Genomic DNA, 13,718 nt, shown 5'->3' on the forward strand with positions numbered 1-13,718 from the left:
ACTGCATCTGGCAGTACATCTGAGGAAACAGGGCCTCCAACAGGACAGAGCCTATACGATAAACTTGAAGGCCTGTTTTTTATTGAAAATGAGGTAAATCACCTTTTTGAAACTCCTCCAAACTTTTACAGATATACAGAGGCCGACGAAACTTTGATAAAGATTCGAAGACATCAAATGCCTAAGGAAGATTGGTGGCAGGCAATGCTTCAAATTTTGCCACGGTAGCCTCAATTGCTCGGTCACTGCCAGCTCCAACTCACTAGAAGACAAACAACAGAATAAAGTCAGTATTAAAGGCAGCTGAAAGGTGACTCAGCACATCGAAAACGATAGATAGCCCAAAGGATAAGAAAATACGCAAATTTTGGACAGCCTATCCTCAGCCGACTCCAACAGCCGCCAAATCAACAGTTTCTGACTATTTTGGATAGCTAAAGCACTGAAGAGTTATTTCAGCATTAACTTTCTCAGCTACAATGCTCCAGGAGTTGGCATAACATAAATGAGCCAGTAACTCATTCCCTTGATATTTTTTCATGTAAATTTTGTATATATACCCCACTTAGCAACGCATAAGGGGTTGGTGATTTTCACTCTGAGGCGAATCTATTGTACACTTTCAGATTATCTAATACAAAGGGTTGGACCAGCTCAGTGATTTCCTGGAACTTTGATGTCTCGCTGATGACATACGTGTTGTTGCAGAATTCTTGTGCTGTCTAATGAAATAATAAGTTTTCCTTAATCTCTGTTTTGTCTTCTTATGTTACCAAATCATGCTCATGTTTCACTAATCTAGCAATTGAGAAAAGGGATAGTGCAGGATATGTTTGGTTACACCCTGTGCTCAATCTTTTATTGCTGTAAATGTTTTCTTCAGAATTAACTATGGACATGAATTCTTAAATGCTCATGTTTTTTCATTAATTCTATAATGTGAATGTTGTCTAGAAATTCTTCACTGCTTCTAAATAATATTCTCACTTCTTCTGCATATCAGTTTATTGGAAGATTCTTAACTGCCTTTCATGAACTGGACACATCACACTTAATCACAATTTGAAAGCATTGTTTCTCAGACACTTATCTAGCTCTGCAGCATCACTACTGTATCAACACAACACACCAAACTACTAAAGGACCACTGACTCCATGCCCAATGGCCTAGAACATATTAGTGAACACATATATATCTTGATTGAAACCATCACCCAACCAAGTCCAAAAACAAACCTTGAGCATCATAGCTAGCCTAAAATTCTTCTCAAAACAGAGACAAACCATAAAGAGAGAGCCCTCTCTGATTACAGTTTGGCTAGAAGCTGTAATCCAAAGATTGGTTAGTGGTTACCCCGGCCATATTCCCTTGGGAGTCAAAGGGAACAACCTGGGTGTTAACATAAGCAACTAATCTATCTCTTCATCTTTGATGGCCCTGGTGGCCTCCCTGTCATGCCAAGCTTCTGAAGTGATGTCCTCTTCTCGGTCATGAAACCATGCCTTCGTCTCTTTGCTTCTTCCCACTGCCTGTGCTTCTTTTCCTAGAGAATTCTCAGCTTCCTGTAGAACTGTCTCAGCATTCTGTAGAACTGTCTCAGCATCCTGTAGAGAGGCTTTTGTGTCCAACCTTTCCATTCTCTCCCTCCAGGTGAATGTCTTCAGGCTTCCCTACTCATAAGTGATGGATGCCTTTGAGGGGGACCTTTCCCTTGGTGTAGTTGGGGTGTCTATAATTGTAATTGGCTTTTTTGACGGTGGCTGCGGTTTGCTAGTCTTTACCCTCACGTTCCTTCTTGTCTTAAAATACAGTGAGGGCTCCCTCTTTTGCTTCTCCTTCTGCTTGGGAGATGTGTTTAGGGTGGCCAACACAGCTGCTGCCTCCCTAGCTAAAATCTCGAGCAATTTCTCCTTCTGCTACCCTTTCCCCAGACTCCCTGTAGAAAGTCCTGTAGTAGCGGTTTTCTGGCTTCCTGTAGAAGCAGTTTTTTGGCTTCCTGTAGAAATAGTCTGATGGCTTCCTGTAGAGCCAATTTTCCCTGATTTGACTTTCTTGGCTGGGGGTGCCTTCTCTTTGACTTGTGCTGTGGTTGCCTTGGGTGTGACAACTCTCATTTGGGCTTTCTTGTCCTTGTTTCCAGCCTTTTTTCCTTTTTCGCTCTCTCTGTTTTTGCTGTTGTCTCCTTTTCTATCTCATGTTCAGCGGTCATGTCAAATTCCTCTTTTTCCTTCTATTCTTCCTCTGTTTTGTCCTCTGTTTGCATGTCTTGTGCTCCCTCATCAATGTTCTTCTCAATTTCTTCAGTTGGAATGGTGTTGAGTTTGTGTTTTAACCAAAAAATAGAGAAAATGCTCAAGTGGAAAAAACACAGTCAATCATTGAAATAGAGGACAACTGAACTCGGTCTTTTTTTTTAACCCAAGAAGGAATTTTTCATGTGCTCTTTACAACATCAAATGGCAGTAATTCCCTTGTGTTAAAACTGTTGTCACCTCGAATTGGTCTGTCTGTTTATGAAATAAAGTTTTCACAGATCAACGCATAAGGACACTGGTTTTCTCACACATTGATAGATATGTAAATTCAGGTTTTTCTACACACAGGTTGGTCTACGGCATGTCTTCCTTGCAAGGGAATTTTTTTATTTTCTTCTTTTTTCTTTTTAAAACTGATGAGGAGATTTCGGAAGCAGAAGAAAAGAATGGGTAAACTCATTGAATCATGCAGGCATGCTTCCACTGTTCTCAATGCACAGGAAGACTTTTTACTCTCATTTTTCAATTTAATGTCATGTTCAATTCACCATTTTGCACCAACAAATCATGCACAAATAATTTTCCCCGATACTACCTTGTTTGGAGCTTGAAATTCGCCGAAAATCCCAGGTATTTTTTCTGCATGGCTGTTTTCTGTGTTTCCTGTAGAAGACTTCCTGTAGAAATGCTTGTAGAGTGCCCCTGCGCCTCTGGGTGAGCCTGATACGCAACAGAATCTTGAAGACATGTAGAGAAACTGGTGGAGGATGACTAGCTAATCGTTTTGTGCATACTTCAGTTGAGGATGTGGCAAGTGCAGATGAACAACAGTTTGTGAGTTTCAGCCGAGCCTTCTTTAATTGCTGCGTGATTTGTGGTGAAGGAGTGAGGTGGCCAGGTGTACGTGGCCACATGCAGATGACAGTGCTGTGATGAGTTGCATGTCCTCTTCTCGTTAATCAGTTGCACTGGAGTTAAAGCCTCTACCACTGTCTGTTTTTTTTTTTTTTTTTTTTTTTTTTTTTTTTCACGTGAGTTGTCTAACACGTACGCTGCATGATTCCTGGCTGATTGCTAGAGAATTGGACAAGGAACTATCGGCTTGATCCCACCACTTCATTCTTTATGCACTTTCGAATCATATTGATGCAAATAGAGGAGCTGGTTTAGACACATACCTGCAAGTCGAATGGTTGTTGTGAGGTGCTGTGGCCTTTCATTTGCTGCATGCACTGGTTTCTGTGGTTGCATGCCTGGATCCTTTATGTTATAAGTTTTTTGTTGTCTGATGTGTGGTTATTTGTCTTGTGCAAGTATCCTCTGGCCGAATCTAAGTTGCAGGAGTTCGTTTCCACGTTCAGATCTACACCCTCAAGCTGCTGCTGCTGAACTTTCACAGGACCAAAACTTGTTTTCGCCATTGCTCCAGAACGATAGATCAGATCGATCTAAAACTTGTTGAGCATGTTCCTATCATCATGATGCACCTCCCACAGCAAAATTGAGGTCAATGGATGCACAGATTTCGAGAAAAATGGAAAATGGCTGAAGATTTCAAAGATCAATTTCTCGGAAAACGTGCATCGGAATCAGCTGAAACTGCTTCGGTAGGTTACTATCACCCATATTCATCTCCCCATGAAACAGGTTTTGAAATGGATGCATGGATATGGAGAAAATGCAAAAATGGCTAACCGTGATGGAGGCAGATTTCTTGGAAACCGTGCATCAGAATGGGCTGAAACTGCTCGAGCATGTTGCCATCATCCCTATACAATTCCCTGTAAAACGGTTTTTCAAATGGATGCATGGTTTTCAAGTTAGGGAAAAAACAAATTCTATTCTATGTATTTTTTTCTTCAAAGCATTCTGCAAGTTTTTGCATGGAAAGAAAAGTTGAGCTTGGGCTGTGATGCAGGCATGGAGATGATGGAGGAGGAGTTTTAAGATTGCAGGAGGATTTTTGAACCCTTGCGGAAGCTATTGTGTTCGCCAAACTACTTTTTTCAATCCATTTTTAACTTCTTGTAATTTCTACAGGAACTTCCTGTAGAAAACACAGTTTTGAGGAAAGAAGCACAATGACATGGAAAAAATGATGGAAAAGGGTGAGGGATGGAAAAATGGATGTATGCAGGCCTTATGGACATATTCCCAGCCTTCGGGTCCTCTTCAGAGATCAATTTGGCTTTTTTGTAAGCTTCCTGTAGAAGACACAGAACTTCTTGTAGAAAACACAATTTTCATAAAAGAAGCACAATGAGGTGGAAAAAATGATGGAAAAGCATGAGGAATGGAAAAATGGATGCTTGCAGGCATAACCAATAGATTCCAAGCTTTAGATTCCCTTCCAAAATCGATTCTGGCTCGCTTGAAGGTTCTACAGGATGTTTCTTGTAGAAATACAGAACTTCCTGTAGAAGGCACAAAAATTCCTTTGTCTTTGTTTTGAGTGATCCTCCTGACCTGCAATGTCATTCTTGCAACCTGCAATTATTCAATGGAAATTAGCTTTATTTTTATTTTTATTTTTCTCTTTTTTGAAAAACAACTAGCGCGCCTCATGGAGGTTTTCACCCTAATTGCCTACCCTGGGCGCCTCCAAGGGAGGTTTTCACCCAGAGATCTTATTCTCTTTTCTCTTTTTTCCCAACCCATTGACCGCCTCATGGAGGTTTTCAATCAATGAGCCAATCCAAGGCGCCTCCGAGGAGGTTTTCACCTTAGATTTTTTTTTTTTTTTTTTTTTTTCCTACCCTACCCTACTTGAAAAACAAAATCATTTTCAAGTGTAAGAATACTTCCAATGGAGCCATGTGCACATCGAGATTAGAGACAAAATGATGTGGCGGCTTGAGATGCATGCTTTGACAGCTATCCGGATTTCAGAGACCAAATGATTTGACTTTGAAGGGATCAAACATAGCTGAGGAAGAGAGTACTGCTGCAACTTAGTGACCGTCTGAAACCATATTTCAATATAGCTCTGATATCCTTGGTCCTTTTGCTGATCTGGATCATGTTTCATGTCACCTTCTACCATGACTTTCTCATCTTCCTCTTTTTGCTGATCTTTCTCTTGAATACATGGAAGATTTGATGGTAACCATGAGGGAACTCTCTTGATCTCTGATTTCGATGCCTTCTCTTCATCAAGTGCAACCCATGGTTCTTTGATCTCCTCTTTTGAATCTTCTTTTTCCTTTGGTCCTTCAATGTTGTCAATATAATCTCTGCTTTGCAACACTCTTCCTGAGCTATGGTGAAGTTCGTTGAGCTCAAGAGGAGTCATTTGGACATGTTGTGCCTCAGCTTTGCAATTGGGTTGAGCTACTCCATTGTATGGTTTTGGAAATGGTGGTACGGGTAGCTGAGTGGGGGTGTATATTTGAGATGGATGTGGATGGGGTTGTGGTTGGGAAGGCATTTGGGGTTGCCTTGGTGGAGCAGGAGGCGATGGTTGTGGATGAGCAGGTGGTGGAGGAAAAGAAGCGGGAGGGTGTTGTATTGGGGCCTCCACCCTTGCTGAGGTGCGTTCTGTTAGACTCTGTCTCATGTCAGAGATTGATTCTTCTTCAAAACCCTGTTTTGAAGAAGAAATCATTAAATGTGTTTTTTTAGAATATGTAATTTGTCATGATGTTCTAAGTCTCTAGATGAGACTAAAACTTTTGAAGGTGATAAAAATGGGCAACTATGGTTAAATAATTCAAATAGCATAGATTGTCTACAAGGTATCCTTTCAACGATGTTTACATACGGCCTATACATTTTCGTGCAAATTGGAGAAATGGAACTCTGGAATCTTCCATCTCATTGGAGGTGCAAATGAATTATCACAACATTCACAAGGTTACATGGGAACCTTTCTTGGAGCCTTGGAGCTTGCAGTGTCATCTTATTAGAAATTTTGGATGCAATGGCCTGTTGAGCACATCACCCATGACAAATGTTCATATTGACTCATTATCCCAGCTCAACTTAAACCTTATGGAAGCACTAATGCAGGCTGTTGTTCGAGGCAATGAGATGATCAAGGATATGTTGGATGGATTTAGATCAGATGACTGTCTTGGAAATCATCAGGTTGAAAAGCATAGTCCTCTTGGGAATGCACATGTAAGGCGATATGCACCATATTTCCTTCAAAATGACACAGGAATGCTTCTATATTTTTGGTTGATTCGTGGTCCTACAATTGTGGAGAACAAGTGAAACCATTGTAAATCACATGTTTACTCAATGGGTTCATAGCTATCGTGATCTTCCACTTATGATTAATCAGTGGGCAAATGTTACGAGATGGGAAATGCGTACAAAACCATTTGTGCGAACACTTGAATTCTTATGGCAAGAAGGTCATACAGCTCATGCCACAGAGGAAGAGGCAGAGAAAGAGGCTTTGCAGATGATTGAGGTATACCATAAATTTGCTTGTGAACAAGCAGCTATGCCTGTTATAGTTGGCCGCAAATCGAGAGCAGAGACATTTGCTGGTGCTCTTCGCACCTATGCCATAGAAGCAATGATGGGTGATTGCAAGGCTTTGCAAGCTGGAACTAGTCACAATCTTGGGCAAAATTTTTCTCGTGTATTTGGTACTCAGTTCACTGATGAAAATGGACAGCGACAATATGTATGGCAAACTTCTTGGGCAGTAAGCACACGCATGGTGGGTGGCATTATTCTGACTCATGGCGATGATACAGGCTTGATGCTTCCACCAAGGATGGCTCCAATACAGGTAATTATTATTCCAATATGGAAGAAGGCTGATGAGAAAGGTGTGATCTTGGAGGTAGCATCTAACCTAGAGAAGATACTTAAGGCTACCGGCATCAAGGTCAAAATGGATGAGTCAGATCTGAAGACTGCAGGGTGGAAATTCAATTTCTGGGAAATGAAGGGTGTTCCATTAAGGATTGAAGTTAGTCCTCGTGATGTCTTAAATAAGAGTGTTGTAGTTTCAAGGCGGGATATGCCTGGAAAAGATGGGAAAGAATTTGGAATATCGATGGATCCATCATTTTTAGTAGTATATATAAGAGACAAACTGGAAAAAGTGCAATCGGCTCTCTTGGCAAGAGCTACAGCCTTCCGAGACAGCAACATTGTAAATGTAGAATCTTATGAGGAACTTAAAGAAGCGATTTCTGATGGTAAATGGGCAAGAGGTCCTTGGGCAGCAAGTGATTTTGAAGAGTCAAAGGTGAAAGAAGAGACAGGTGCAACAATACGATGTTTCCACTTTGATCAGCCACCTGGAAATAAAGCTTGTTTAATGACTGGAAGAATCCTATGCAGACCGTATTAGCGCATGTGCTATTCCTCATTCCGGTATGGTATCCGAAGCTTATACTGCCCACAGTTTTCCTGTATATGTTCTTAATTGGAATATGGTATTTCCGATTCCGGCCCACATATTCACCTCATCTGGATACTCTGCTTATTTTTCGCCAACAACTGGCAGTAAAATCATAACTATCCGCCAAGCTAACCGGATATGTGTATAGAATTCTATCTTTGGTGATTTGCACTGTACAAGCCATGAGATCGTCGATAGCCATGATTTTAATGGTCACTTGACCTGCTTTCATGCCGAATGGGATCCAAAGGCTCCGTCCGAGTGCCTTGCAGTCATTGGTTGTTACATAAATGATAATTTCAATGGCATCGCTCTGCATCCAATTGATTTCATCAATACAAGCAATGGACAGCTTGTCACTGAAGTAATGGGTCCAAATATAGCAACCGATCCTTTACTAATGTCTTCAGTTCTGATCCTGTGGAGATCTGCGCTCCAGTATTTATCTTTTAATTAGCCAATGATCAGAGGATTTTTAGGGACACGGTTCTGTTTTAGAATAGAAGAAAACGCTCTTTCCTATTTTTGTAATTGCAGTTGAAACAGCACCTTTGCTGTTGGACCGATTCGTTTTTCCCTTAGCAGATTTTTATTTAATGTATTAAAAAAATTTCTTTTGGGAGAGAGTTAGAAGGGAGAGTTCTGAGTGCTGAGAGCTGGTGGAGAACATAGCTTACCATGTACAGTTTTTGGCAGAGAATTTAATGAAATTACACAGCTCTGACTTCTGAGATTCCTATGGTATGATAATTTAGCATAAGTTTTCCCTTGTTTCATATGCAATCTGTTATGTTTCATTTCACTACGTGATCATTTCTAACTGAACAAATGAAGTGTTTAGGTAAGAATTCATGCCTGCCATGCTCTGCCTATAAGTTTGTTCATGTTTAATGTTTTCCTCTGTTTGACAAGGATTCATCTCCTATGCCCTTGTCAGCTCCTCACCAGCCTTGCCATCCCATTTAAAATCTAGATTTGATGGTAAATTTCTTGCCTACCTTGCCTCAGTCGATAACCTGTGTTGTTCATTATATTTCTCTGTTTCAAGCTGTGATTTTGCCCATGCAGCCCAGAAAAACCCCGTTATTTAATTAAAAACCCCAAAATCAATCTTTCTGATCAGTTTACTAGCCTAATATCAGTGTTACCCGTTTGGTCATCTCATCAATTGAAGATTTACCGAGATTGACCGGAGAGAGCCTTCTCCTGCCCCGTAGGGCTAGCTACGAGGCTAAATGGTTTGATGTTGCCTTGAGGTTTACCTTTCTCAGCCTGAGGTGAAACTTCAAGCGCTAACATACTGGCGACCATACTGGGGAGAACATTCAATTTTCTTGTCCCAGTACATGCAATCAAGGTGCAGATCTGATGTTGATGGTGGACAGCAGTTAGACACATATGTAGGCTGAACCATTCACTTGGCGACTCCAACTCGATCCAGACATTCCAACGCTTGCTGATCCATTCATGCAATGGAAGGGTATGTGGCAAACCCTACCCTGTGTGAAGCTGTAGAAGAAATAAGAAAGCTGTTAGCAGATAATGAATTTGATGAAAATGTTTTCAGCGCCTTGCTTCAATGCTTGAAATCTGTTAAGGTCCTCAAAAATAAAGTGTATGAGTTAATTGTTGAAAGAATCGAAAAGGAGATTCAAGAACTAGATGAGCAAATTCAGTCATATGATTTCCAAGACCCTAAAAAGTTCTTGGAAATCCTTCCTCATTCGAAACAAGATATCACAGACTTGCCTATAGATGTTTACATTGACAATGTGCAGCTGGAAGTATGTATTGCAGAATTGGGGCAGCCAACAGAGTCCGGCTTCCGCGATCCAGTGACAACATACATGGACACATTTTTCAGTCTAATTGATAGATCAGACTGTCTTGTACGTAACCAGGCTCAGTGCATGTATGAAAGGCTGCCAGCAATTACATCGGTGACCTCGTGGAAGCATTCTCGAACGACATCATTCTCAGGTTTACTTGAATGGTTAATCTGGCATTTTAGCATTACCTCATCTATTGTTTGTACAACAAGGTAGGGTAGCTTTGTAAATAAATAAGCAGCCATAAGGGCAGCATCTTGTTTTAGTTTGCTTGAAGATTGTTTGAGTTCAGTTTCAGTTTGAAATTAAGTCAAGAGTTGTGTCGATGATGACTCCATTGCCCAATGGGTGGAGGCACTGTCTGCTCTCGCAAAGTTCTGCGGTTCTTGGCACCTCCACGGAGCGGCAGCTGCCATCCCAAGTGGAGCCGATGTTAGACTCCGTCTCATGTCAGAGATTGATTCTTCTTCAAAACCCTGTTTTGAAGAAGAAATCATTAAATGTGTTGCTTTAGATTATGTAATTTGTCATGATGTTCTAAGTCTCTAGATGAGACTAAAACTTTTGAAGGTGATAAAAATGGGCAACTATGGTTAAATAATTCAAATAGCACAGATTGTCTACAAGGTACCCTTTCAACGGTGTTTACATACGGCCTATACATTTTCGTGCAAATTGGAGAAATGGAACTCTGGAATCTTCCATCTCATTGGAGGTGCAAATGAATTATCACAACATTCACAAGGTTACATGGGAACCTTTCTTGCAGCCTTGGAGCTTGCACTGTCATCTTATTAGAAATTTTGGATGCAATGGCCTGTTGAGCACATCACCCATGACAAATGTTCATATTGACTCATTATCCCAGCTCAAATTAAACCTTATGGAAGCACTAATGCAGGCTGCTGTTCGAGGCAATGAGATGATCAAGGATATGTTGGATGGATTTAGATCAGATGACTGTCTTGGAAATCATCAGGTTGAAGAGCATAGTCCTCTTGGGAATGCACATGTAAGGCGATATGCACCATATTTCCTTCAAAATGACACAGGAATGCTTCTATATTTTTGGTTGATTCGTGGTCCTACAATTGTGGAGAACAAGTGAAACCATTGTAAATCACATGTTTACTCAATGGGTTCATAGCTATCGTGATCTTCCACTTATGATTAATCAGTGGGCAAATGTTACGAGATGGGAAATGCGTACAAAAACATTTGTGCGAACACTTGAATTCTTATGGCAAGAAGGTCATACAGCTCATGCCACAGAGGAAGAGGCAGAGAAAGAGGCTTTGCAGATGATTGAGGTATACCATAAATTTGCTTGTGAACAAGCAGCTATGCCTGTTATAGTTGGACGCAAATCGAGAGCAGAGACATTTGCTGGTGCTCTTCGCACCTATACCATAGAAGCAATGATGGGTGATTGCAAGGCTTTGCAAGCTGGAACTAGTCACAATCTTGGGAAAAAAATTTCTCGTGTATTTGGTACTCAGTTCACTGATGAAAATGGATAGTGACAATATGTATGGCAAACTTCTTGGGCAGTAAGCACACGCATGGTGGGTGGCATTATTCTGACTCATGGCGATGATACAGGCTTGATGCTTCCACCAAGGATGGCTCCAATATAGGTAATTATTATTCCAATATGGAAGAAGGCCAATGAGAAAGGTGTGATCTTGGAGGTAGCATCTAACCTAGAGAAGATACTTAAGGCTGCCGGCATCAGGGTCAAAATGGATGAGTCAGATCTGAAGACTGCAGGGTGGAAATTCAATTTCTGGGAAATGAAGGGTGTTCCATTAAGGATTGAAGTTAGTCCTCGTGATGTCTTAAATAAGAGTGTTGTAGTTTCAAGGCGGGATATGCCTGGAAAAGATGGGAAAGAATTTGGAATATCGATGGATCCATCATTTTTTAGTAGTATATATAAGAGACAAACTGGAAAAAGTGCAATCGGCTCTCTTGGCAAGAGCTACAGCCTTCCGAGAGAGCAACATTGTAAATGTAGAATCTTATGAGGAACTTAAAGCAGCGATTTCTGATGGAAAATGGGCAAGAGGTCCTTGGGCAGCAAGGGATTTTGAAGAGTCAAAGGTGAAAGAAGAGACAAGTGCAACAATACGATGTTTCCCCTTTGATCAGCCACCTGGAAATAAAGCTTGTTTAATGACTGGAAGAATCCTATGCAGACCGTATTAGCGCATGTGCTATTCCTCATTCCGGTATGGTATCCGGAGCTTATACTGCCCACAGTTTTCCTGTATATGTTCTTAATTGGAATATGGTATTTCCGATTCCGGCCCAGATATTCACCTCATATGGATACTCTGCTTATTTTTCGCCAACAACTGGCAGTAAAATCATAACTATCCACCAAGCTAACCGGATATGTGTATAGAATTCTATCTTTGGTGATTTGCGCTGTACAAGCCATGAGATCGTCGATAGCCATGATTTTAATGGTCACTTGACCTGCTTTCGTGCCGAATGGGATCCAAAGGCTCCGTCCGAGTGCCTTGCAGTCATTGGTTGTTACATAAATGATAATTTCAATGGCATCACTCTACATCCAATTGATTTCATCAATACAAGCAATGGACAGCTTGTCACTGAAGTAATGGGTCCAAATATAGCAACCGATCCTTTACTAATGTCTTCAGTTCTGATCCTGTGGAGATCTGTGCTCCAGTATTTATCTTTTAATTAGCCAATGATCAGAGGATTTTTAGGGACACGGTTCTGTTTTGGAATAGAAGAAAGCGCTCTTTCCTATTTTTGTAATTGCAGTTGAAACAACACCTTTGCTGTTGGACCGATTCGTTTTTCCCTTAATAGATTTTTATTTAATGTATTAAAAAAAATTCTTTTGGGAGAGAGTTAGAAGGGAGAGTTTTGAGTGCTGAGAGCTGGTGGAGAACAGAGCTTACCATGTACAGTTTTTGGCAGAGAATTTAATGAAATTACACAGCTCTGACTTCTGAGATTCCTGTGGTATGATAATTTAGCATAAGTTTTCCCTTGTTTCATATGTAATCTGTTATGTTTCATTTCACTACATGATCATTTCTAACTGAACAAATGAAGTGTTTAGGTAAGAATTCATGCCTTCCATGCTCTGCCTATAAGTTTGTTCATGTTTAATGTTTTCCTCTGTTTGACAAGGATTCATCTCCTATGCCCTTGTCAGCTCCTCACCAGTCTTGCCATCCCATTTAAAATCTAGATTTGATGCTAAATTTCTTGCCTACCTTGCCTCAGTCGATAACCTGTGTTGTTCATTATATTTCTCTGTTTCAAGCTATGATTTTGCCCATGTAGCCCAGAAAAACCCCGTTATTTAATTAAAAACCCCAAAATCAATCTTTCTGATCAGTTTACTAGCCTAATATCAGTGTTACCCGTTTGGTCATCTCATCAATTGAAGATTTACCGAGATTGACCGGAGAGAGCCTTCTCCTGCCCCGTAGGGCTAGGTACGAGGCTAAATGGTTTGATGTTGCCTTGAGGTTTACCTTTCTCAGCCTGAGGTGAAACTCCAAGCGCTAACACGTTCCACTGAGGCTATGGCTGAGCATAAGAGTGAAACGAATGAGCAGCTGGTTGGGCATAATATGGATCTATGAAGGAACAAGGAGGAGGTGTGAACCAGGAAGGATGAGCAAGGGGACCCCAAGAAGGCATGAAAGTGGATTGATAGGGGTCATAATAGGTCTCGGATGTCCCTTGCAGTTCCTGATTGTAAGATCTAGGTCCATGTGTCCTCCTTTGGTTCATATAATAGAGTGGTTCAGTGGCTCCTTTAGCCCTTTGATAGGCAGCTTTGATTCCGGGCAAGGAAGGGCACTGATTCATAGGATGGTCTCTTTCACAAACAAAACACACTTCTATGGAGTGCAATGGACATTCATTCCTAGGATGCTTTCTAGTGCACCTGGGACAGAAGATGGCCAAAGCCCTTTTGGCTTCCTCTTGCTTCCTTTGGATCTGCAAGGTATCCAGTTGCATGGCAAGAAACTGCCTCATATCACTCTTGAAATCTTCGATCTGATTTGCAAATTCATTTTTGGATAAGGTACTGCTCCCAACATTTCTGCTTGTAGCCATTGACTCCAGAGGAATGTTTTCTTCTTCTTCTCCGCTAGAGCTTCTTTAAGGATGCCTTGATGTCCACCTAGGGCTTCTTCTTAATCACAGCCATCGAAGAAGAGAGAAGGTTGGCTGTGTGAAGTAGTGGGGGGTGTTGTGCAAATATTTTTCTA

General features: G+C 41.0%; 2 pseudogenes; both read left to right on the forward strand.

The window, feature by feature from the left end:
• Positions 1 to 6,468: 6,468 nt before the first annotated feature.
• LOC149229215 (proline--tRNA ligase, chloroplastic/mitochondrial pseudogene) lies at positions 6,469 to 7,570 on the forward strand (annotated as a pseudogene).
• A 25-nt stretch (positions 7,571 to 7,595) lies between these two features.
• On the forward strand, positions 7,596 to 11,658 carry LOC149229216 (proline--tRNA ligase, chloroplastic/mitochondrial pseudogene; annotated as a pseudogene).
• Positions 11,659 to 13,718: the final 2,060 nt, after the last annotated feature.

This window comes from Pinus tabuliformis, chromosome J (genome assembly GCF_031772625.1).
Source record: "Pinus tabuliformis cultivar Carrire ecotype Pingquan chromosome J, CPIR1, whole genome shotgun sequence".
NCBI lineage: Eukaryota > Viridiplantae > Streptophyta > Pinopsida > Pinales > Pinaceae > Pinus > Pinus tabuliformis.